This window comes from Macrotis lagotis, chromosome 4, assembly GCF_037893015.1.
Source record: "Macrotis lagotis isolate mMagLag1 chromosome 4, bilby.v1.9.chrom.fasta, whole genome shotgun sequence".
In the NCBI taxonomy this organism is placed as follows: Eukaryota; Metazoa; Chordata; class Mammalia; order Peramelemorphia; family Peramelidae; genus Macrotis; species Macrotis lagotis.
Genome location: NC_133661.1, coordinates 148,323,886 through 148,348,032, shown reverse-complemented (window position 1 = coordinate 148,348,032; position 24,147 = coordinate 148,323,886). Strand labels below are relative to the sequence as shown.

The following is a 24,147-nucleotide window of genomic DNA, read 5'->3' as shown; positions in this document are numbered from 1 at the left end:
TTAATACGTTATCCAAAAAAAAAATGAGTGTGGGGACCAGGGACCAAAAAGAAACTTTTAAAGTGGCAGTGTCCTTTTTAGAAAAGAAAAAAAAAATACTGTCACCTCGGTTCCCTCCCCTTTACCTCCTTGTTTCTTTTTGACGAGTTTCTCTCTCCCCGGGCTCTGTGTGTTGGGGTTTCTTTGGAGGGGGGGGTGAGGGGGCGGAGTCAATGATCCGTGAAGTTTGGGGGCTGGGGGGGTTGCTGAGGTCTGGGTGCGTTTCTTCACTTTGAGACTCTTGTCAGTGGGTTTTTTTTTTACTTCAGGGCTGGTGTGTTTGAGTGTGAGTTGGGGGTGCGTGTGTGAGTGAAGGGTGGGAGGTAGCGCCAAAGCCATTCCCACTAATTTGTTGAGCAGACAACTGCCATAGTGGATACGCAAGTTTAAAGAACCAGGGTAGCCCAACTCCCCCGCCCCGGGATGGAGTGCGTGTGCGTTTGTGTGTGCGCACGTTTGTGTGTCTGTGTGTGTGTGTGTGTGTGTGTGTGTGTGTGTGTGTGGATGCGTTAGTGGGTGCGTGAGGGAGAGTGTGAGTCCCCCTTCTTAGGAGGCAGAATTAAAAAAAATCAAACGTTAAGAAAGGGGGAGGGGGAGAGAAATCCAAACTTATTTCTGCTTAGAAAATTGCCTCCCTCCCCGCGGTTCACGGAGTGTTTCCGCCAGAGCCTGGGGATGGTCAGTGGAAGTTGAATGCTGGTTGGATGCTGAGAGCAACACTCCCCCAACCCCCCCCCCCCCCCCCAACTGAGGGTGCTTCTTGAATTTTATTTTGATCTTCCTGGGGACATTGGTCGACCCCCCTCCTCTGCGACTCCCCACCCCCCCATCGCCCTGAGGTTGTTAAGTGGAAGGGAGAGGGGCTCGGGGAGCGCACTCTGCTCCCTCTGCCTGGGAGATGGGTAGCCAAACCTGGCTGCTGGTGGGTTGCACTTGGGCGGGGGGCAGGGGAAGGGGGGCTGCTAGTGGTGAATGAGGGAATGCATTTATCTGAATGTGCCCAGAGTTTGCAAAGAAGAGAGGGAAGCTGCGGTTTTAATTACTGTCGTAAATAATTGATAAATCACGCCTGTCATTCAGAAGGAAACGAGTCTGTGTGGGGGGCGAGCGGGCGAGGGTGGAGGAGGACCTTCACCCCCTCCCCGGGGTTTGGGTGCCAGAATCCTGCCTCGGCCCTGACCCTGCACTTGGTCGTCCCTTTTCCCTTTCCCTGTCCAGGATCAGGAGGAGTGGGGGGGGGCAGGCTGCGTCCCCACCCCCTTTGCTCTCTATTTTAGTTGGTGGGAGAAATATGGCTGATCATGTGTTGGCTGTTTTACAGTATCCCACCCCCACCCCTGCCCCCCCCTTTGGCCACACCCCCCCTGTCCAGGCGTCTTCCCATTCACGGAATCCAAGTACAGTAAAAGCCATCAAGATGACACACGCGAAAAAAAAAAAAGAAAACCAAAAACAAAACATTTAATTAAAGGCGATTTCCGAAGAGTGACCGCGCTGAACCGCAGCAGCTTGGGCGGGGAGGGGGACGGTGGGGGTGTGGGGAGGACTGGGGGGGTAGAGGGGTGTAGGGATCGGAGGCCCGGGGGCTCCGGCCAGCCTCTGGATGAGTTTGAGTGCAGAAGGCTTTTGGCTGCAAAGAGTATATTTAGACCCTGAGACGGTGGATTTGGAATGCGAGCCGGTTATGTAACAGGGTTAATCAGAAACACTGGAGAAAATTCCCTTCATGTGTTTCGGAGACTTTTTTTTTTGGAAGAAGCACTAGCCGCGATAGTATTTAGAGAGCTCGGATACTTTCAGGCCCTGAACTAGCCCCCGCCCCTTTCTTCTTTCCCCCTCTCCCTGGCTGTCCCCCCTCAACCCCCAACCCCAAACCCTTTTGCTGCTAGCATCTTCAGGTGTCATCCTCGCCAGAAGGTGTTCTTGCAGGAGGATGGGGTGGCAGGCAGCAGAACTGAGTAGCAATTGGGTAACTTGCTGTTCTTGCAAATTACATAACGCCCGGGCAGTCGGCCCCCTCATGCACTGCTAAAAGAGACCAGGGCCGAGCTGTCCCCAGAATCCTAGGGCTGAGGCAGCAATTGGGTTCTGACACTGCTAACCTGCTGACCCACATCCCCCCAGGATCTCCTGCCCCCCTTCTCCAATCTAATCTTTTCCATTATAGTGTTTAATAAAGAGGAGGGTAAAGGGGGGGCTTTGGGATTTTTTCTTTTTAAAACCAAATCGCCCAACTCACATACTGCACGCAGGCTCTAGGTTATATAACAGTCTGAATGGAAAAAGGAAGGTCAGAGATGGAGGCATCCTTGTAGCTAACACAGCAGTAGTAAAAGCTTCTAGAAATTGTGTGTGCATTTGCAGACTTTAACCTCAGATGGAGCCTGTGCTTCTCAGGGGTACTAATCTTTTGAGTGTGTATGTGTGTGTGTATGAGAGAGACAGAGCATGTTTGCCTGGTGGAGGAGAGTGATTTGAAAATGGGAAATGTTTGGGTTTTCAGATGATGTAATGGAGTTGGCAGAATATTCAAGTCTGCTCTCTGTGTAAGCAGTAAGAAAAGTGGAGCTGGCATTCAACTATTAATGTTGTATTAATTACAATATCGAAAAGGAATTAACCTACTTCCTAGGTGATTGTATCTTTGTAATACTCAAAACATAAAGACTCATAACTCTACAGCAAAAGCAAAAATGGCCACTTCATTTTAATTAACATTTTTAGCTTCCTTGAGAGGAAATTTTGGCATTGAGTAAGACAAGATCCTTTGTGATTAAGAAGTTTTGTTGTTGTTTTCCTGGGTTGTTTTTTGTTTCTTTTCGTTTGCTTTTTTTTTTCCCAGAAGGAGTACCAGAGTAAATTTTGAGGCAGGCCACATCTGGAATCCAAGAAGGATGTGGAATTAAATCCTAATGACATTGAGGTGACCTTATGGGACATTACCAAGAATGGATTCAAGTAGGAAACAGTAATTGAATGTTGTTAAATTCCTAAGCCTCTGTGAATGAGTGAGGGTGGGCTGCCTACCATATTTCCTAAGCTTGAAGAGCCAATGTTAGAGGTTTTGTTTCTTTTTTTAATCTGAAAGAAGTGCCTTACCTCTGTACCTATCTTCTCCCTTCCCCATACTCACAAAAGTGCATAGAATACTAATGATTTGATTGAAACTATTCAGTTTTCTAGGTGGTGTTAATCTTGGCTGGTATGATACTGCCCCATCTTAAGAGCACAATGAAATTTAAAAAAAAGGCAACATGGGAAACAGGAATGCAGCAGAAAAAACCACAGTGAATCTTTAATTTAACAAGGCTTTCAGTGACTTCAGGGAGCTATGAGCATTGTGACATAACTGCTGTTAAAACCCTTTTGCAGGATCTCATTATTATATGCATGCCAGAAGCCTACATATTTTATTTCACTAAAGTTATCCTCATAGGACTATATACAGTACAGTCAGTTTACAACATGCAGACTGATGGTTGAAGGCTTTTAGGGCAGGCCTACCCAAGGGGGAAAAAAATGAAACCAAAAAATGGAATTAACACTCAAAAGCCTAGCTAGATAAGACTAAACCCACAAAGCATGGGTTGAGTTTAAATGGACTTAAACTCAGTTAAGCAGGACCGTAGGACCTTTGCAGTCTAGTGGACCTTTAGAAAACTAGTGAAATCTACAGAAGGTCTCTGACTTTGAATGTACTTCATCTCCCTCCTCACCAACCCCTTCACCCTTTCCCCAATAAGCTATTGAAACTCTCTAGAGATTGATTCTTAGATTATATGGACCTGATTCTCCATAATAAACAAATAATGACCCCCATAAGTTGAGAAAAGGATTCAAATCCCTCATCAAAGGGATGGGATAATTATTTTTTAAACCAGGCGACTTTAATTTTCCGGTAAATTGCTCTTAAAAACATTTATAATTATACCCTTTAAAATGTAATAGAATAATTTTAGAAATGTATTGGATGATAGTTATGATAACCTTTTCTAATGCTTCTCCCATTATTTCTGAAAAGAACTGAATTATTAATATAAAAACTGGGTTTCTGCTGGCTAAATACATTCACCTCAGACTCTTTTTCATCACCTGCTGCAATTTTCCAAATTCTACTGGTTCCATGAAGGATTCTTGGCATTGGAAAATTTCTCTCTTTCTGAAACTGAACTTGGTCTGCTTTGAAGTCTTCCCAGAGTAGTATTGTAAGGTAACTGGGGCAGGTAGGTCTTTTCAGTGAGTAGAAGGAATGGATATATATATCTTCCTCGGTTAAGCTTTATACCAGACTTCTAAAGTCTAATGTGCAGAGATATAGAATTTTAATTGCAGTAGTCACACTACAGGATGTAAATATACCAAAGTTCTTTGATGACACCTGAGCTGCTTTTGGAAGCAAAGAGAATGGTGTGCCCTGTATACAGTGTTCTTTGAAAGAAGAGAGATGTCAAACCACTAGTAATTTGTTTTCTGGAAGTAACAAGTATGACTCCTTTGTTACTTTCTGAAGATTATATAGATCATATATAGAGAATTGAAAGCAAACTCAGAGGTAATTAATAAATCTGAGGTATGGAGTGATTGACTTATTAAAAGCCACACAGCTAGTGAGTAACTGAGGTAGAATTTGAATTCAGAACTACCAGATACCAATTCAGCTCTCTACGCAATAAATAATCTAGCTAGGTTTCCCTATCCTTATTTCTTCTTGCTCTTCCTCCTCTGAAATTGTTTGGTGGATATGTAGGACATGGATAGATCACATGCATTTGGGAAATAAGATACCATTGGTGTGAATCTATGTCTGTCAGACCCATCCATCTTTCTGTTATTTATCTCTAATAAATTTTGCTGTTTTATTGACTTTAAACATTAATTTTTGTAACACAAAACAAAACACAGACCCTTGGAAGAAAAGAGTGTTGATACTAAACGTTTTCATTATGGCTAACTAGATCCTGCAGCTGTGGTTCATCAGTAGAACCTAGATGCCCTGTCAGGTAGTCCAGGAGGTCAAAGCTAATCTAACATTATCAATGATAATGTTAGGATATCAATGATAATGTTAGGATATCTTAATATCTTTATTATATTTTATTTTATATTCAGTTACAAATTTTCTACTTCTCCCCTCCCCATGTATTGAAAAGAAAAAAGAAAAACTATTACAAATCTGTAATTTCTGATATGTAAATAGCAACAGAAATAACCCACATAAACTAAAGCTCTTTGGGAGGGTCTTAAGTAATTTTTGAGAATGTAAAGGAGCCATCAGTTAATAAATTTATATTAAGCATTAACTATGTGCTAGGCACTGTGCTAAGCACTGGTAATACAATTACAAATTGAAAATTAGTCTCTAACTTCCAGAATCTCACATCACATTGGGGAAATCAAGTAAAAGGAAGATGAAAAAGGATGAGAAGGAGATGAAGGTATTTGGTACATAGAGAGAGGAACCTCCCTAGAGAGACCAATAATACCAAAGCTGGTTTGAGCAGCATCTTTAACATAGTGGTTCTTGGAAGAGTCAACCAATAAAAGGGAGAAGCTTCCTTCCCATTATATCTCTCCCCTTCAACCTTCTCACCTCTCCCCCTCTACCCAGGCATGGGGTGGGGGGGACAAGTACATACTTATATTATGTGAATTCCAAGACTGGAGTGAACTTCCATAATAAGAAGTTTTTGAAGTTTGATTAAAGTCCAGGTTTTTGGAGAAAACTAAAAAATTTGAGTTACAATCCTGAATTTTATCTATAAGAAATTAATTTGTTGTCTTCTGAAGACCTAGGTCAATCTTTTATAAAGACCTTGTCTCTATGGGGCCACCAGAAAACTCTGATCTAAATTGACCCCTTTAATTTCATTCTCTTAGTTGATTTTCCCACATATAACAACAAAAAATTGACATTGTTTGGCATCAAGTAAAAATAAGTCCATCGGGAATGACTTCACCAAATTGTTAATCCAGAAGACATATTGATCAGTCAATCATTAGCTTAGCTGTAGGAACCAAGCAACATCTAACCTGTGGGGTATTTTTACCTAGAAAATTATTTTTCCCAAGTGATTTCATGCTCTGTTAGCTCCTTGAAATATTTGCCTTACCTTCCCTCAAATAATCAGTTATCACATTAGGCAAGATCTCTCAAAATCATCATCCTTCCCTATCTCCTTACTCTAGGAAGCTAGTCAAATATTTAGTTACACAACAGTATTTATTACTTTTTAATGGTGGTTCATATCCATAGGTCACTGAGGAGAAATATATTTGGGTGAAGTGAGCTCTAAAAGTTAAATCACTAGAGGAGAGAGAATGAAGGGGGCATCTGTCCAAATTCAGCAAGAACTTAGCAAGAATGCCTCAATAGCAAGATGAGCTCTTCTTGACAGGGCCCTCAGAGATAGCAGCCATCTAGAATACAGATCTGACTTTATTTTAATAAGTTATTTCTGCTGATAATCCTGTAGTAAAATATACTTTTTTGCTTTTAGATTTAGTAAAGAACTCATAATAGAGAAGGTCAGTTTGAAAATTCACTTTAAATAAATTTTTATCATAATTCATTAATATATTTCTAAGAAATTAGAAGCACATACTTTAATTTTTAAAAAAAAATTATTCTGTTAGGATATACTAAGATGCTATAGGATATTCAATTGGTTGGGGAGAAGTTTTAGTAAACTGATTTTTCTAGCTAAGATAAAGCCAGAATCTTTTTTTTTTGTTTTGTTTTGTTTTGTTTTAACACTTTAAATTACATGAACCTAGCTTTCTGGTTTAACATCTACAGCACAGTCAATATAATTGGATAGGTCATCATAATTTGAAAACTAAATTTCTTTCATTAGTAGTAAATTGATTATTTTTTCTTGGAAAAAATAGTTAGGTTTCTGATATTAATTTATTCAATTGTAATTTTGTCTCTTTCTCTTCATAGTGACATGCCACCTTAAACTTATGTTTGATTACTTTCTCCCATTTAATTTAATGTTTTACTGTATAAGAAAATTGGAATAAGAGAAAATGGAGTATTGGGTTCTCATCCTCCTAATCTCTGTTTATCAGCTTTCCTGGCTTCTTTGCAGTCCCAACTAAAATCTCATCTTCTACAAGAAACCTTTCCCAACTCCATTCTGATTCCTTCCTCTTTAAATTATTTCCTATTTATCCTTGTATCTAGCTTGTTTGTATATGTTTGCTTGCTTGTTGTCTCCCCCATTAAATTGTGAGTTCCTTGAAGGTAGCGATTGGTTTTTATCTTTTTTCATATCCTCAGAATTTAGCACACTGATTGCCACATAGTAAGCATTTAATAAATGTTTATTAACTGACTGATTCTTCTCATAGTTGTAATGAATAAGCAGGTTCTCTACTTAACTAATACTCAAGCAAAACATTTAACTTATTGGTAAGTATATGTTCAATAAGTTAAGGTATTTGTAATATGAATTTTCTATTATTGCCATAGAAATTCTAATATATATTCCTTTCTTCTTCAAAGAGGCAGGTATTCAGAATGGATATATTTCAAGTTCCTATTGGGGCTTTTTAAAACCTGCAAGTTAGTAAGCTTCTTGAAGGAAAAAAATTAGAAATTGTCAGTTGTAAATAATTTCATTCTCTTCTCCCCCCCAAAAAATCTTCCTAAAACTATAAGAAAGGTTCATTGGTCTGATATGAAATGCATATTGGAACTTTAAACTCCAGGGAAACTGAATTTTGTTAGAATCGTTCCATTCACCTTCGTGATTCTCTGTGGTTATCTTGACAAATCTTTGATGTCACCATCTCTATTATTCACCCCACGCTTCTTGGAGTTCTCTTGTGATGGTGCAATTATTTTTACTTTTGGAGGAAGAAATAAAAGTGATTGTCTAAGGAAAGTTTAGAAGTCAGGAGTTTGATATGATAAGGACTAATGTGCCTCACGTAGCTAGAGTTTTCAGCAGTCACAATTTCAGCTCCAGATTTTTTTCCTCTTGATTTTAGAAAAAAAAAAATTACAGCAGGATTCCAGGTATCTTGTGTTAATGCTAAAAGGAGGATTTAGTAATAATTCCCTTGTGTTGGTAAAAGAATAGGGATGTTTAAAAAAAAGCAATTCACATTCTTAAATGACATTTTATTATTACACTCTGTCTTATTACAATGACTTGCATGGCTCATTAGAAAAATCTATTCAGCAACAGTGAGGTGGAGCCTATTACCAGGCTGCTGTGTCCAAAATTTCCAGCATTCTAGACCTAGGAGCTTTGTTGTACCAGATGATGAAGATCTTCAGCACTGGAACCATAATGACCAATGGGGTATCCTTCAATAGTGACTACTTTGTTATTGAAATCATGAACTTCCCTATCCTGCTGAATGCTGGATAGTCCTCTACATTGTCAACCAAAGAGTTCTTCATTGACTTCTAGAAAGTTCAGTGAGAGAATCAAAATAAGGAGAAGATGGCATAGCTTTATAGTTGAGAAGACAGGTAGCCATTAAGGTTAAATGCCAAGATAAATAAGTATATGGTTGAGTAAAAATGATTTTCTGACTTCTGTCAGTATTCTTTGTTCTGCACAATTACTTACCTCCAACAAATTTCTTTTGATAAATGTGTTTTATAAACCTCAAAGTGCTAAATAGACATTGTGATCATTGATCATGAGTATTCTAATACAGTTTGGAAGTCAGAGGACTTGGGTTTGGATACCAGCTCTACCATTTACTGCCCATATGACTGTGAGACCCTCCCTTAAATGGTAGCATCTATAAAATTGAAAGTGTTGGATTACATCAGCAGTATCAAACTCAAATAAAATTCCTACTTACCTAAGAATCCCTGCAGGCCACATGTTGACTCAGTTTCAAAATTAAATGTTGTCTGGTTATCTTTTTATTTATTTTATTAACTATTTTTCAATTGCAGTTTAATCTAGTTTGAGCTGCCCTAGGAAGTGTTGTGGTTAAAAATCCAGCAGTGAATTTGATACCTCTGGACTACATGTCTTTTAAAGTCTTTTTCATCTTTAAATCTATGAGCTTTATTATATTTCATCTCATTCTTTCCATCTTTATCGATGGAGTTCATATAGAACAGATGGATAAAGCAACTGGTTTTTGTAATTGAATATAAGAATTGAGGTTTTAGGCTACCTTCAGTATACTAACTTGATATACATATATATATATATATGCACACACATATATAATATAAAATAATAATTATATATACATATATATATATATGTATATATAACTTCAATAGCAAAGACCTTTATCCTCCAGAATGGTTGGACTAGTTTGCTATTCTACCAGCACTTCATTAATATATCTATTTTTCCCTCATCCCCTCAGCATTTATCATGTCTGATAGGTATGAGGTGGTACTTCAGAGTTGTTTTAATTTGTTTTTGCTCAAAGCTGAGTTAGAGCATGTTTTATATGACAAGACAATTTTGATTTCTTGTTTTGAAAGGCACATGTTCATATCCTTTGACCATTTATCAATTGGGAAATAACTCATTTTTTATCAATTTGATTCACTGCTCCATATATTTGAGAAATGAGTCCTCATCAAAGAATTTGTTGTAAAATTTGTAAAATTACTTCATTATCTATGGTACCATTTAGCAAAATATAGTTTCCCTGATTATTTCTTTTAATTAGGTCTAGTTTTGTTTTTGCTTTGGTTGAGATCACGATTTCTACCCCCGACTTTTCTGCTTCAGATGAAGCATAATAGATTCAGCTCCAACATTTTCTTTTAACTCTTTGTATATATTTTTGTTTTTTTTTTTTGCAAGACAATGGGGTTAAGTGACTTGCCCAAGGTCCCACAGCAAAATAAGACTTAAGTATCTGAGGTCACCTTTGAACTCAGGTCCTACTGACTTCAGGGCCAGTGCTCTATCCACTTCACCATCTCATTGGCCCCTTTGTGTATGTCTTTATGTTTCAAGTGTATCTTTTATATACAGCAAATTTTCAATTCTGGTCTCTAATTCATTCTGTTTGTTTTCATTTTATGAGTTAATTTATCCCATTCACATTCAGAGTTGGGAGTATTTACTGAGTATTTCCCTTCATTCTTTTTATTCCTGTTTATCTCTCTCTCTCTCTCTCTCTCTCTCTCTCTCTCTCTCTCTCTCTCTCTCTCTCTTTCTCTCTCTCTCTCTTTCTCTCTCTCCTGTCCCTCCTCAAAAACTATTTTTTTTTTCTTTGGAGTACCACCTCCTTTAGTCTACTCTCTCTTTTATCATCTCTTCTCCCTTTATTTCTCATCTCTTTCCCCTCCTTTTCCTCTATTGGTTAAGTAGATTTTTATATTAAACTGAATATTTTATACACACACACACACACACACACACACACAAATGCAGGCAAACTAGGTTAAGTGGCTTGCCCAAGGCCACACAGGCTAGGTAATTATTAAGTGTCTGAGACCGGATTTGAACCCAGGTACTCCTGACTCCAGGGCTGGTGTTTTCTCCTCTACGCCACCTAGCCTCCCCTGAAACAATTCTAATATTCAAGCATTGCCCTCCATCCTTCCATTTTCCCCACTATTTATGACAGCTCTACTTACCCACCTGTTTTATATGAGAAATTTTTTTCCCATTCTACCCTTCCCTTATGCCTTCTTATAGTGTATCCCTCTTTCTGCTCCTTAATTTTTTTCTATAATCCCAAACTAATTGACTCATATTTGTGCCCTCTGTCTTTTTTAGACTCCTTTCAACCACCCTAATAATGATAATGTTCTTAAGAGCTACATCTATCATATTCCCATTTAGGAAAATAAGCAATTCAAGTTTATTATATGTTTTACTCTTTCACGTTTACCTTTATAGGATTCTGAGTCTTGTATTTGAATATTAAATTTTCTACTCAGCTCTGATCTTTTCATTAGGAATGCTTGGAAGTCCTCTCTTACATTAAATATACATTTTTCCCAATAAAAAAATTACACTCAGTTTTGCTGCTTAAGTTGCAATCCTATCTTCTTTGTCATCTAGAATAAACATTCCAATCCCTTTATCCTTTGAACAAGGGAGTTGCTAAACATTATGTGATCCTGACTACGACGCCATGATATTTGAATTGGTTTTTTCTGGCTGTTTGTAAAATATCTTCTTGACTTACAAACTCTGGAATTTGGTTATTCCCAGGAGTTTTCATTTGGGTGTCTTTTAGGAGGTGATCATTGTATCCTTTGGATTTGTATTTTATCCTCTGCTTCTCAGATATCAGGTCAGTTTTCCATGATAATTTCTTGAAATATTATATTTATTCTGTTTTTTAATCATGGTTTTCATGTAGTTCAGTAATTATTAAATTATCTCTCCTGTGTTTGTTTTACAAGTCAGCTACTTTACAGTATTCAAAAAATGCTTTTCACATTTTATTCTATTTTTTTTCATTTGTTTGACTGTTTTATTATTTCTTAAAGTCTCCTGGAGTCATTATCTTTTACTTGCCCAATTCTAATTTTTAAGGAATTATCTTAAATGAACCTCTGTGCATCCTTTTCCATTTATTACAGACCTTTCCTGGGGGCCTCCTAGGTTGTCTTAGGCTGGAAAAGTATCTCCCTCTGAAGTTTTATTAACTTCAAAATTTTATTTGAAGCATTATTTTCAAGTTATTGGGAGGGGAATACTGGGAGAGTTCAGCTAGGGCCTAGCTTTACTCTGTCACTTGGTTCTGTCCCTTAATATTCTATTTTGTTCTTGATGGTTTTTTAAAGTAGATTTTGAGATTAAAGAAAGGGTTTGTTTTGTTCCATGCTTAGTATACAAGTCAGAAAAAGTAACAAAAGAAGAACTGTATCACAGGTTTCTGTTACTGGACTTGAGGTGAGGCTGAACGAAAGAATAAATCAGATGAACACTTGAATTGGCTTAAAACCAGGTGATCACAACTCTGAATAATCCAATTTAATGTTCTAACAACTAAACCACTAAGTTATCAGTAACACATCAAAAATCCAATTATAGGTTACATGTAAGTAAAATATGATCTTGAATGGAGAGAATGTAGTTTTTCAAAAGAAATAATTAAATAATATTTTTCATTCTTATCCTGATTTATAGTTGCTTGTATTTGTCTTCCCTGAAGAGAGCCTAGAATCTCTAGGCATAGATATTTTCAGAATTAGTTTAAAAGAAAAAAAAATCCTAACTAATCTTAGAATCAGAAAAAATAATACTGTGGTAATACTTTTCAGAAGGCATACGTAATCTAAGAATATCTCTTTACAAATATATTTTTACTTCAAGGTATAGTCAAATAGGTGAGGGACATGACCCCTCCATTATTCCATGAAATCTATGGATCCCTTCTCAGGATTACATTTTTTAATTAGGTGAAATAAAATACAAAGGAAACCAATTATATGAAAAAATTGTAAGTTATTTTTTTCCCATTCAAGTTCATAGACCCCCTGAAATCTGTCCAACAACTTGCGTCAATGAATCCCTGCCTAAGAACACTTGCATTAGAAGGAAAACAACCCTGCTCACAAATAAGAAGGAAAATGAATTTGATGATAATTCTAAATTAACTCAGGAAGTAAATTTCATATTTAAAATTATCTTTAACCATCAAAATGAATAGGAGAAATCTGGGACATTAAGAGGTAATAATGAACTTGTCAAGAATGCAATTGACAAAAAAGCAGATAAGGGAGTAGTCGGAAAACCGAGATCTGAAGGTCAAGATAACATGTATCCTGGAGTGTTAAGGGAATTGGCTGGCATATTTATCGACTCCTTGAATTAGTTCTGGAGAATCATGAAGAATTGGACAAATATGGAGAAAAACCAGATGTGATTTTGACCTTCAAGAAAAAGGTCTATATGTTACCAAAAACAGGATGAGGGAAGAAAAAGGGCAATAATTATCTAAGTAATTAAGAAGAAAATAGTATGCAAATATCTGGAATATCAAAGAAAAAATAGCAATAAATATATCTTAAGAAGTCCAAAATTTGGCAAATAAAATAGGTTTATTTTTAGGGAATTAAAAAATTAGTGAATAGAAAATATGATGATGAAAGATACTTGCAAACATTAATTTAATTCTTCTAATATCCTGATGAGGATATTGCATTAGAAAGAATGAGGTATCCATGAAACTAAACTACAGAAGTAACCCTCATTTATCTAGTAGGATAGGGTATTGAGAGAGAAAGGACAAAAGAAAACCAGAGATAAACCAAAAAAGCCTCATATCAGCATTTCCAGCTGTGTCTTTCTAGTACTGTTTTCTGGGCTGCTTAGTAAGTATAAAAATTGCCAGAATTGTGTTTCCCTCCTATTGAATTCTTATCCCTTAATTTTTTTTGTCCAGTCATTCCAATCATGTGTGACATTTTGTGACCCAATATGGGATTTTCTTGGCAAATATACTGAAATCATTTGCAAGTTCCATGCTCAGCTCATTTTACAGATGAGGAAACTGAGGTAAACATGATGAAGTGACTTGCCCAAAGTCTCACAGCTAATAAGGGTCTAAGGAAAATTTAAATTCAATGTATCTTCCTGATTCCAATCCTGATTCTCTATACACTACATTACCTAGGTGCCCTTCTATCTCAAAGCCCAATTCAAAATCTCCCAAGAACCTTCTCCCTTTCTCCCAGTTGTTGTGATGTTCCCCCTTTCATGCCATAATTAACTCTTTATTTGAATCTTCTTCCATACATATTGAGGTATTGAAGCCATTTGTATTTGGATCATATTCCCTTACTAGATTATAAATTCCTTGATATCAAGGACTACATCTTATCTCAACTTTGAATCATTTCTATTGGGATTAGCAGTGTATGCTTTGCACACAGATTAAATATTTTGTTAGTTGAAGTAAACAGAATTGAATTAAGTTTACTTTCTCTTCTTCTCCATTCCCTCTGTGGACAAGAATATAAATAAGAAAAATAGGGATTCATATCATAGGATCATAGATTTAGAGCAGGCAGAGAACCTCGGGGAATCACTTAGGCCAGGAGAGTAGGTTGTGAACTTTTAAAAATATTTTGTTAACTATTTCAATATAATTGGTTTCTTCTATAATACTATATTTTATATTTACATTCATACATGTATTATACTGTTTTAATTAATGCATACATAATGTATGATATATAAAAAAGATTAAGAATCTCTGATCTAATCCAATTCCCTCGTTTTACTGATAAGGAAACTGAGACCCAGGGTATTTAAGTGACTAATTCAAAATTACACAAAATTACACCATATTTTGAATTCATGTCTTCTTCCTCTAAATCTAGTATTCAGAAACATAAACATTCTGATTAGTCCCTAAATATTTCAATTTTTGTGTTAAGGATTAAGTACTAAAGAAGAAATATATAGTGATTTTCTCAAGACATACACACACACACACACACACACACACAACATAGATGTCAGGAATATATGTTAGTAATATGAGTGGCAATGATGAGCTGGGAAAATCAATGGATTTAATGGCCCTTTCTGAATTAATGTTATTTGTCCTCATATGATAATGTTTATTATTGATCAAAAATATTTATCATATTATGTTCATGACTAAAGCAGATTTTTAAGATGCAGTTAACATCATACTTTCATCTTATTACTTATGATCATATTGTATCTTTCTGCCATATAGAATTACATGTCAGCATATGGGGCTATTATCAAAGTACAAAATAGTATTCTAGAATCTTGCACATAGTAAGTTCTCATAAATATTTCCCACCGTGGCAGCTGTTCTGTTGGTCCCCAAGTTACACAATGACAAAATACCACTTGAAGTACTTTTCTGCCACTCTTTGGAGGATTTGAAGTTTTCAAGCTTGGGTTGCTCTAGATTAAGAATTTCCCATTTTCTCACTATTCACAAATATGAAGGAGCTCAGTGTGAGCGCTATTATTATTGATATTTCAAGAAGTGTACCTTCTGCCTAGATGGTGATCAGCTAAGCAACAAGTTTTATATTGCTGTTTAATCAGGAATAATTGAATAAAATTTGCAATAGGGAAAGTTTAGATTGAGTTTTTTAAAATGCTGCTTGACATGGAGAGCTAGTGGCTGATGAAGGCATTTCCCAGGGTATCTGGGCAAAAATTCTTGAAAAGATATTGGAGGGAGTGTTTCCACAGTAACTGTCTACTGTGTCAAGTACCAGGTGTTATTCGTTATGATTTTGGAGAGGAGGTGGGAGATGAAAAATGATGTAAATACTTATTATTTATAATCATACAGTATCTTTCTGCCACTTTTAGCACATGTTCATTAATGTCTTATTACATTTAGGCTTGCATCTGGCATGCTTGTCTGCTATAGAATGTAAATTCTTAGTGGGCAGGTATCATTCTTCTGTTTGAGGAGCTGATAGTCTTTTGATAACTTAACTACATCTGGTTGATTTGCCATTGATGGTCCCATAGATTCTCAGTAAATACTTTCCAAGGTTGTTACCCAAACATTCCTTGTACTTTTTTACCTTTGTACATTCTGAGCTGCCATTCTGGAATGCCTTCCTTCCCTCTCTGTGCCCCACATAAGGAAATCTTATCTAATGTTTAAGCGACAGCTCAGATCCCAATTCTTTCCAGAAAAATTTTCTGACCAGCCCTTGCCCTTAGTCAACCCTTTCTTCCTCTGAATTCTTCTACTCTGTATTTCACTCTTTGGATATATTTATATATTTTATTTCATATAAAGATATATGAAAGTGGATATGTGTATATTTGCATACAGGTACAATGTGTGAATATATGCATATATATACATTTACTCTATTCACATATATGTGCATTGCACAAACACACACATACATTTATAAATATGTAAACAAATATATAATAAATATATAAATAAATATATAATAATATATATATATATAAATAAAACACACATGCATTATGTTCTCAAATAGACTATTAAACTCCTTTAGAACAAGGACCCTGTCATTTTTTTTGTCTCTCTTTCCACCCTTTCTCTTCCACCCCCCCCAAAATGCCTTGTATGTATCAAAAACTCCATGAATGTTTGGGGAACATGATGAAAGTAGCTTCAACATTTTAGTGCAGCAAGGGCCACTTTTTCAGCCTTTACCCATCCCACTCAGAAGGCAGCAGGGGCCCTGTTGCTTCTGACTGGGAGAAGGACTTGGGCCAGCAGTCCAGCCTCTTGCATCTAGCAGACCTAACACACTGTTCTCTTTCCCTCATTTTCTCCTCCCTGCCAAGAATCACGTCAAAGAAACTTGTCTGTGAGTGTTCCATTCAGCTTGTTTTATATTAATGCACCACTATGGTGACCCACTGCTGAGTCTTTCACTTGTAATGTAATCTAATAATTTACATGCATTTCGCAAGCCGTACACTAGGAAACTTACAACTTGTTCAAAATTGCTTTGCTCTTGCAGTATTGGAGCCAGTGTGATAGCAGCCTGAGAGATGGTGTACAGCAGAGCAACATGAGTGAATATGGCTGAGCACATCAACATTGGCAGACAGTGAAAGATTCACTCTTGGATTATAATAACCTCCCTTGGAGAATCAGATTAAACCTGATATAAAGAGTTTATTTTTTTAAGTAGTTTTTTCTTGATTTTACTTTATGGTTATACTTTTTCATCAGGGTAGGGGAATAATTAGAAAGAAGAAATGAACTAAGAGGGGAAACTCAGTTCTCTGGGTTGCTTCAAATATACACATATACACACATACATACATACATACAAACACACACATACAAATATATACAAACTCATATACCCATACATATATATAGAAACATAAACACTATATATGTATATGATATTTGGCAGAATTAATTGGCACCATTATCATGTTTGTTATACTCTTAAACATGATTCTTGTATGCAATCCCAAATTAAAATGAAGTAATGCTATTATTGTTTTGATTATAAAGTAGATGTCAACATGAAAGTTTTTTAGTTTGTATTGGATTGGTAAAACTAGGTAGCTGATGAGCTTTGTCTGCATCCATAGATAGATATGTAACAATAATAAACATAGCTCATATTTCTATAGTACTTTAAGGTTTGCAAAGTGCTTTACATTTGCTATCACATTTCATCCACTGTAACCCTATGTGGTAGATACTATTAGTATGCCCATTTTATAGATAGGGAAACTAAGACTGAGAGTTTAAATTGCTTGCTAATGATTAAGTAGTTAGAAGGAATCTAAGACAAGATTCAATAGCAAGACTTACTGAATCTAAGACCAGGCCCACCTATGCACCTCTATATACACACATAGTTCCCTTGAGGTGTTATATTTTGTTTTTTTGTTTTGTTTTTTAGATTTTGCAAGGCAATGGGGTTAATTGGCTTGCCCAAGGCCACACAGATAGGTAATTATTAAGTGTCTGAGGCCACATTTGAACTCAGGTACTCCTGACTCCAAGGCCAGTGCTCTATCCACTGCGCCATCTAGCCACCCTGAGGTGTTATATTTTTACAAAATAGTTCCTGTTTCAAAAGTTTTGTGGCTTTAATATTAAGAATACAGTAAAGCCTGAGTTGTGTTTTTCTAAATGACTACTGTTTAAATTTTAGTAATCTTGGTCTAGAGAAGATGAATCCAACAGCAGAAACAAAACCTAAATAAAGACAATTTAGGAGAATACAGCAAAGAATGCAGTAAAGGACCTGTGATTTCCCCTATAGGGAGAACTCTTAAAGTGAAAACTCCTACCAAAAAAGATCAGAAATTATCCATAGCTTGGTAGAAACATCACAGAGAACATAGGGATTAATTCATTTGTCTGGGATCTCATAGATGGAAAGCATCACTGGCAGAATTTGATCCAGTTTTCTCTGAGTTGAAACCCACCATTCAATATTGCCTGTGTGTTCAATTCATATTATTGTTCAACTGAACTTTAGTAGTGTTTGACTCTTCATGATCCCATTTGGAATTGTCTTGGCAAAGATACTGGACTGTAATAGTTTACCATTTCCTTCTCCAGTTCATTTTACAGAAGAAAACTGAGGCAACTAGGGTTAAGTGGCTTGTCCAAGGTCACACAGCTAATAAATATCTGAGGTCACATTTGAGTTGAAGAAGAGTCTTCCTGACCCTATCCCATATTTCCATCCACTGCACCAACACACACACACACACACACACACACACACACACACACACATTCAGAATAAGAGAGAATGAGAGAGAGAGAGAGAGAGAGAGAGAGAGAGAGAGAGAGAGAGAGAGGAGAGGAGAGAAAAGAGATAGATATTCTTAATTGACATGTTTTCATGATTTAAGTTTTAATTTTACATCTTAAAGAAGTTGGTAAGAAATATTCCACCATAACTGTTGTGAATAATTCACTTATATGTAAAGGCATTTAAGAATTTGATAGATGCCGAGAATGGTAGTAATTTTTCTCTTGCATATCAATGTGTGTTACAGGGATGGATTAGTAGTTTAGATCTTCAGTAATTACATTGGGATTTGGAGCTCAGAGCCCTTTGTGGTAAATAAAGCCTTCATATGGTTTTACCATCTCTAGAATTTGCCCTCAATTTCTATTGAGGAGGGAATCACAGGGATTCCATTGTTGGAATGTTAGCATCACTCTTGTCACAAGTCAATAGTATAGGAGAAAGAATATTGACCTACAAAGCAAAAGACTTCCAGTTACTAGCTATATGGGCTTGGGAAAAGTATAATTTCCTCATCTGTTAACATAGGGATAATAGTACTAACTCACAGGTTGTTGCAAGTCTCTAATAAGATAATGTGTATGAAGTAGCTGAATTCTAAAGAGTTATAGATATATTAAGATGACATGCTAAATAAATGTAATTTATTAGTTTATTAATATAAATATAAATTATTTTATTAGAATGATATAATCTCCTTGATGTATAGAGCTCCTTCTGCAATGTTTGACACATAGTGGATGTTTTAAGCTGTTCATTAATTGATTGATATCTTAATTCTAACCAACACCACCATTACCACTTTGAAGTCTCTTATAATCTGGGAAGATGAAAAGGAAGTTCACCTTACCACAGTGAAGGAGACCTTTATATTAACTGATTGAGATATAATATTCCTTAATTTTAAAAGACTCTTTCCAAAGGTTCAGGGATTGTTTTACTTTGGAATACATTCCAAGTTTGCTAGGCTGAGTGTCTAAAGTGCTGTTGAAATATCTTTGGAATGAAATAGTGAAAATTTACTTCAGAAACAGTCTTCTTCCCAGATCTCACCCAGAATTTCAGAATGAGTCCATCTTGTTCAATCTATACCTGAACATGAAACTGCATCTTGGCATCCTAAACTAGTGGTCATCCAATCTTTACCTTTTGACCTCTAATTCACTTTTTCCTATTAGTAGTCTCTGTCCATTTTTGAACAGCTCTCATTAAGTTTTTCCTTACCATGAACTGAAATCTGCCACTCTGAAGTTCCGTCCTATTAATAACTTCTAGCTATTGCCCCCTGGGGCCCAAAGAACAAATCTAATCTTTCTTCCATATCTTTTGGAGAGTGATGTAGAATTAAAGCAATATTAATTTCAAGCTATTCATATCACAGTATATGTGGGGAAGGGGAAGGAGGGGAAGAGGAGTGTAAGGAATCAATAGCCAATCTGTTGTAAAAGAATACGTGCAGGATAAATATATTTATGTGCAAGCTTTGCAGAGAAATATCCTAAGCACCAAACAAAAACAAGTCCTGATGAAAAAAATGTTTCAGGTACTTGACATTATCCTTTGTTAATTGATGTTCTTCTTTATTATTGTGTCTACAGTAAATAATCAAAGTAGCCATATGTGGGATCACTTGTATTCCTTATTGAATTCACATTTTGCAACCTCAGCTATATTTCCCTGTCTTCTTCCCTCCTGGCATCCTTATGTTCTAAATTTCTTGACAGCAGAGTTCATAGGCTTACCTCTGATGTTCTGTCCACTACGTATCTGCCTCATATTTGGGTATTCAATAAGGGTTGATGCACCCTAGTGGTCATGCAGGTGAGAATCACTATAAAAAGAAGAGCCAAATGAAGGTTGAGAATGGGAATAATTAGATGAGCCAAAAGAAGATCTTATTGCTAAAGAGTTTGGGTATATATATATGGACCTTTCATATTTAAAAAAATTTCAAAATACAGGTTTGTTTATTCCATTGTTAAAATGGAGAGGAGGTCATCTGTTTGGGCAATGAGGAGTTTTTTGGAACATTGACATCAATGGATACCCTTTTCCAGATTGTACAATAAAATAATAGGTTCCCATATTTGAGAACTAGTCACGAGTTGCTATGCTGGTAGGGGATAGATGATAAGATGCAGGGTTTTTTCCTATTTTAAAAAATGTTTCATGAGTTTATATAAATTCTTGTTGATTTTTTAAGTTTTTCACAATCTGGCCTCTACATTTTCAATCATCTGACACATTCCTCCTCTCCATGATCTCTTAGTCTAGTTATACTGGACTCCTTAGTGTCTCTCAGATATGATTCTTCATCTCCCATCTTTGTATCTGCAATTGTCTATCCCCAGTGGCACAACTGCCTTCACTCCTCAACTTTCCCGTTTAAAATACTTGATTTCTTTCAAAACTCAGATCAAGTGCTACCTTCCATATCATGCCTTTCCTATTAGCCACTTCCCTCCACCAGTGACTAGTGTCTTCATTAACCAAATTGCTTCATATATTCTTTTTATACATGTTATCCCCCCCCCATGTATGCTCCTTGAGGTCAAGAATTTATTCACTTGTTTTGTATTTCTGAGCACAGTTCAGACAAATAGTAGGTGGATGCTTGTTGAGAAGATTATAGATTTTATTGACATTGCCCAGTAACCTCAGGAGGGGTGAATTTCTATGAAAAGTAGAAGTAGTAGAAAGATCATTCCTTCTGGAATTGGAGCAACTTGGATTTAAATTATGGGACAGCCATCTGTGCAACCTTGGACAAATTACTTTAGTTCTCTGGACTCCTGCTCTCTCATCTGTAAAAAGAGGAAGATTGAGTTAGATGACCTCCAAGATGTTTTGCTACATCTTAGAAGTTTTGAAGTAACTTCCTCTAGCTGTTGGGGAACCCTAAAGAATCAAATTGAGTTAATCTGTGAAAAATCAGACATAAGCTATGCCTATACTCAGGGAAAAATGGAGCTTCAAGATAAAAACTGAGCCCTAATACCTTTTGGGTCTTTAAAGTGGAGATGCCTCTCCCCATCACCTTTTTATTGCAAAAAAAAATATTTTCTTAATGATGATTGACTGGATTGAATAGCTAAAAAACAACAACTTCTAAGCATCCAGTCCCATATTGAGCTATTTGAAAGCATATGATTTATTGATTCATCCTTGTCCCCCCAAGGAACCCAGCCTCTCACTTGGCAGTATCTTAGAGAGAGAAGAAATCAGATGAATAATAGTTTTATATAGGTCTACAAAGTTTGGCACTGCTGAGAAAGGTTGAGGGGGAAACGAAATTGAAGGGAGGCTGAATGGGCAAGAACTTGAGAGGTAGACCAGAAAAGGGAGTGAGAGCTTCCTTGGATTGATCTTTGCATAGAAAACCTAAGGAAAAAAATTAAAAATAAGAGAGAAAAGAACATTCCAGTGTGTTGTGAAGGGGTAACTAGTGGATAGTAACAAAAAACCTAGATGCACTGATTTGAAAGGGTCAAAAGGAACTTGAGAATGGTTCAATCTGAGAAGAAAGTAGAGGGAGAGCTATGTAATGATGGTTACCCATGGACTGTGAAAAACTCTCATTTTGATAGTTTGACCTTGTCTTTGCTTCATTGAAATAAAAGTGAGAGGGGCTTAGCATTACATGAATATCCAACTCTTTCCTTTTTCAAGGGTTGCTTTAGCCCCCTATTGTTTCCAGTGAGTTAGGACTAAATGCGTTCAGTGTAGATATTCTGCTAATATGTCATATGAATTATTTGTGTTATCTCTGTTCTGTGAAATTAGAGGCCTTTACCCACTGTGGTAAGGAGATTAAAATGAAAGTCTGTGGGGTTTTTGGTTTGTTTATTTTGTTTTTTTTTTTATAATATAGGGGAACTGGGACAAACTGTGTGTGTGTGTGTGTGTGTGTGTGTGTGTGTGTGTGTGTGTGTGTGTGTGTAATTCAGCAGTAGGGAGGTTTTCTGAAGCCAATGCCTTCTGTAACCTGAAAGCTGAGATCAGACCCAAGGTTTCTTCAAAGAGGTTTGTATTTTATTCTCTGGCACTTCTTAAGGGGGTTGGAATTGGGAAAGAGGAGCGGGGGAGGAAGGCTTGGAGTGGGTGATCTTCTGATTCCTTTTTTTTTTCATCTTGGTCTTTTTAACTTTGTGGAAAGCAGTTCCAGTTTGATGGTCAGACCCTTTTCAGGAGGTTAAGGCCCAAACAGTCCCCTTTTGTTAAATAGTTCTCCTATTTTTGTTTCTCTTGAAAGGTGCCCTTCAGTACAGCAGCTCCTTTATTTTGGCTGTTTATAATAGGGCCCTTAAAAAAACCTAAACAGAAATCAGACTGAACCCCAGTCAAGTGACTCCTCTGCCCAGGCAAAGTGGAACCCAGACAAGATGAAATCTTGTTACTTGAGCACTGTCTTAAGTTTGTAAGCCTTGGCTTATCTTGCCTTCCTCATTTTTCTGGGAGCCGATGGAGTCCGGGTTAGGAAATGCTTGTGTATGCAGTAAAAGTGAATGAGAATAAATAGAGGTCTTAGTGATTTAGATTGTATTTGTATTTATTAGACTGATGAAGATTATTATAGGATAACGAAATAAAAATTTCTGAACAAAATCATGGAAAATAATTGTGACTTCAATCCATTTAAGAACTTTCAATTTCTTTATTTTCTCCTAGGACAGGATAAAACTACTAAGTTAGGAAAGTTAGGGTCAAAGGGAAATAGAACATATGCTTAAAGGAGCTACAATTTAAACTTATTTAGGTAAAAGGAAGAGTGGCAAGGTGGATGGAAGGCTAACCTTGAATCCATAAAGCCCTAAGTTCAAATCCTGCTCTGACACAGTCTATATGAGATCATTTGGCTCTATAGCTAGCCTCTAGTTACAAACTTAGAGTCAATTTTCTTAAGTCAGCTAAGGAGTGTCTCAGGGGAGAGAATTCTCCACATAAGGAATATCAACATTGATGAAACCTTCTAGATCAAAAAATAAAATAAAACAAACTTTTAAGCAGCTATACTCCCTACAAATAAAAAAATATGGAGTGAATTCTTAAAATTCGAACTATTTGCCTTTTGAACAGGAAGACAATGCAAACCAACAAAAAACAATTGCAATTCATATGTTCTGTGTCCAGTGTGAAGTCAAACTTAGTTTCTGTGTAGATGAAAAACCCCATTGGTTAGAAACAAATTCATTCACCATCTGGATTCTGGTTTGTTTTGGGTCTAAAAATTTTGTGGACTGCCTTCTGCATACATGTTTAGGCTTTCTCTTCCATCTTCTAGGCATCAATTGGGCCTTTCAGGTAACATATAGAGACAGGACTCAGGTTTTGCTGTGGAATGAAAGACTGGCTTGCTCTGAGTGAGTCCCTAAGGGAATCTGGCCTTTCTTGAGCATTCACAGACAATGGTATTTTAAAATATTGGGCCCTGAAGCCAAAAAAAAAAAAATACAGAAAGAAAAAGAAGCAAGAAAGGGCCTGCTCATCTTTGGTTAAGTGCAAAATGAATAAAACTTCAAGGCAGGGGGAAAGGGGACCTACTCCCACTGTGAGAACACAGAATACAGCAATGTAAGGAACTGAATACAGAGCAGTCACAAAGTGAGAAACTTCTTGGGGTAGGCATTGATTTTATTCCGAAGTCATGAGTTTTGGGAAGTCAGGGTTTAATTCTGTCGTAGAAAAAAAATGAGCTAAATATGCAATTCTATTTTAATTTTCACTTTGTGCCAAGGAATAGGCATTGGGAGACAGACTATAAATGTATAAGTACATAGTTGCAGGAATAGCCCCTTATAAAAGTAGAGGGAGTGGATTCTGCAGAGAATAAATATTTTATCATGTTTTGTAATGAATGTGGATAGTACTTTAACTTTCCTTGACAGAATTCCTCAGTAGAGGCTGTTCTCTTAATGAGT

General features: G+C 36.5%; 1 protein-coding gene across 2 annotated transcripts in view; it reads left to right on the top strand.

The window, feature by feature from the left end:
* The window catches only part of RORA (RAR related orphan receptor A), an 861,625-nt gene that overhangs the window by 763 nt on the left and 836,715 nt on the right, over nt 1-24,147 (top strand). The window lies entirely within an intron of this gene.